The sequence below is a fragment of the Thamnophis elegans genome, chromosome Z, assembly GCF_009769535.1.
Source record: "Thamnophis elegans isolate rThaEle1 chromosome Z, rThaEle1.pri, whole genome shotgun sequence".
Lineage (NCBI taxonomy): Eukaryota > Metazoa > Chordata > Lepidosauria > Squamata > Colubridae > Thamnophis > Thamnophis elegans.
This window is the reverse complement of record NC_045558.1, coordinates 33032516-33035580: the sequence shown is the minus strand read 5'-3', so window position 1 is coordinate 33035580 and position 3065 is coordinate 33032516. Positions and strand designations below refer to the sequence as shown.

The window sequence follows — 3065 nt, the reverse complement described above, 5'->3', positions numbered from 1 at the left end:
GATGGGGTAACGTGGGACCTTCAATTACAACATTGATTTTCTTGCCAATCACCAATTTTGGATATACTAAATCAGATAAATTTAAAGGGTCATGTTCAGAAAAGAATGCAAATAATTTGGGGGATTATGAGAAAAAAAGGAAAATATACACATTCACACTAGAAAAGAAATTCTACCACAGTTATTGTAAATAGGGACATGTAAAATATTTCAAGTTCAAAACACTTTTTGAGTGGTCAAAAGTGTATCCGTTGCATTCAGGAGCAATCGATGATGGTATGTTTGAAGCTGAAAACATTTACCTATACCTAATACTGAACTAATCGGTGGCTTGAAAAGTAGATGAAGGAAGGAAAAAAAATTAATTGTCAAAAGTTTTAACGAAAATGCTAATGAAGATTAACAAGAAAGAATCTAAAGCAAAATGAAAACTAGGGAGAGCTAAAAATATTAAACTAGCACCATTACTTTACATTCTAATATAAACAAGTCCAGTTCTTAATATATGGAATTAAACCTGGACATGTCTATTTCTGCGTCTTTCCTATGAATACTTCTTATGTCCCCTGGATTTTGATTTCCAGAGGAAGCTTCCTATGTATACTTCATAGGTCCTCTGCAACGTGAATTACAGAGGAACCTCAAAAAGAAAAGAAAAACCTAAAACGCTAAGGGAAGAACTAAAATGTTTTTAATATGAAAAAAAAAATTAAAACTGAGATATATTGATAGAAACACAGTAAGATATTTGCACCATTCATTCGGGCACCATTCCTAACCTATGCAAGGTGGGAGACAGAAAAAAATACTAAGGATTTGAAAAGAAGTCTAGTTGAATTTGAACCGTTGAAACCAATTAGATGCTGGGGGTTTTGTCAGCTGACTTGACGGGGTAGCGTGGGACCTTCAATTACAAAATTGATTTTCTTGCCAATCACCAATTTTGGATATACTAAATCAGATAAATTTAAAGGGTCATGTTCAGAAAAGAATGCAAATAATTTGGGGGATTATGAGAAAAATAGGAAAATTATACACATTCACAGTAGAAAAGAAATTCTACCACAGTTCTTGTAAATAGTGACATGTAAAATATTTCAAGTTCAAAACACTTTTTGAGTGGTCCAAAGTGTATCCGTTGCATTCAGGAGCAATCGATGATGGTATGTTTGAAGCTGAAAACATTTACCTATACCTAATACTGAACTAATCGGTGGCTTGAAAAGTAGATCAAGGAAGGAAAAAAAATTAATTGTCAAAAGTTTTAACGAAAATGCTAATGAAAGAATCTAAAGCAAAATGAAAACTAGGGAGAGCTAAAAATATTAAAATAGCACCATTACTTTACATTCTGATATAAACAAGTCCAGTTCTTAATATATGGAATTAAACCTCGACATGTCTATTTCTGCATCTTTCCTATGAATACTTCTTATGTCCCCTGGATTTTGATTTCCAGAGGAAGCTTCCTATGTATACTTCATAGGTCCTCTGCAACGTGAATTACAGAGGAACCTCAAAAAGAAAAGAAAAATCTAAAGCGCTAAAGGAAGAACTGAAATGTTTTTTATATAAGACAAAAAAAATTAAAACTGAGATATATTGATAGAAACAAGTAAGATATTTACACCATTCATTCGGGCACCATTCCTAACCTATGCAAGGTGGGAGAAAGATACTAAGGATTTGAAAAAAAGTGTACTTGAATTTGAACCGTTGAAACCAATTACGATGCTGGGGGTTTTGTCAGCTGACTTGACGGGGTAACGTGGGACCTTCAATTACAACATTGATTATCTTGCCAACTCCAATTTTGGATATACTAAATCAGATAAATTTAAAGGGCCATGTTTAGAAAGAATGCAAATAATTTGGGGGATTATGAGAAAAATAGGAAAATTATACACATTCACACTAGAAAAGAAAGTCTACCACAGTTCTTGTAAATAGTGACATGTAAAATATTTCAAGTTCAAAACACTTTTTGAGTGGTCCAAAGTGTATCCGTTGCATTCAGGAGCAATCTATGATGGTATGTTTGAAGCTGAAAACATTTACCTATACCTAATACTGAACTGATCGGTGGCTTGAAAAGTAGATCAAGGAAGGAAAAAAAATTAATTGTCAAAAGTTTTAACGAAAATGCTAATGAAGATTAACAAGAAAGAATCTAAAGTAAAATGAAAACTAGGGAGAGCTAAAAATATTAAACTAGCACCATTAGTTTACATTCTAATATAAACAAGTCCAGTTCTTAATATATGGAATTAAACCTGGACATGTCTATTTCTACCTACTTCCTATGAATACTTCTTATGTCCTCTGAATTTGGATTTCCAGAGGAAGCTTCCTATGTATACTTCATAGGTCCTCTGCAACGTGAATTACAGAGGAACCTCAAAAAGAAAAGAAAAATCTAAAGCGCTAAAGGAAGAACTAAAATGTTTTTTATATAAGACAAAAAAAATTAAAACTGAGATATATTGATAGAAACAAGTAAGATATTTACACCATTCATTCGGGCACCATTCCTAACCTATGCAAGGTGGGAGAAAGAGAAAGATACTAAGGATTTGAAAAAAAGTGTACTTGAATTTGAACCGTTGAAACCAATTACGATGCTGGGGGTTTCGTCAGCTGACTTGACGGGGTAACGTGGGACCTTCAATTACAACATTGATTTTCTTGCCAACTCCAATTTTGGATATACTAAATCAGATAAATTTAAAGGGCCATGTTTAGAAAGAATGCAAATAATTTGGGGGATTATGAGAAAAATAGGAAAATTATACACATTCACACTAGAAAAGAAAGTCTACCACAGTTCTTGTAAATAGTGACATGTAAATTATTTCAAGTTCCAAACACTTTTTGAGTGGTCCAAAGTGTATCGGTTGCATTCAGGAGCAATCTATGATGGTATGTTTGAAGCTGAAAACATTTACCTATCCCTAATACTGAACTAATCGGTGGCTTGAAAAGTAGATCATGGAAGGAAAAAAAATTAATTGTCAAAAGTTTTAACGAAAATGCTAAAAAAGATCAACAAGAAAGAATCTAAAGCA

General features: G+C 32.9%; 1 long non-coding RNA gene across 1 annotated transcript; it reads left to right on the top strand.

Annotated features, from left to right (window-relative positions):
• Positions 1–1357: 1357 nt before the first annotated feature.
• LOC116522694 lies at positions 1358–2781 on the top strand. The gene is made up of 2 exons (XR_004256991.1): positions 1358–1664; positions 2546–2781. It is a non-coding gene; the product is annotated as an uncharacterized LOC116522694 (long non-coding RNA).
• Positions 2782–3065: the final 284 nt, after the last annotated feature.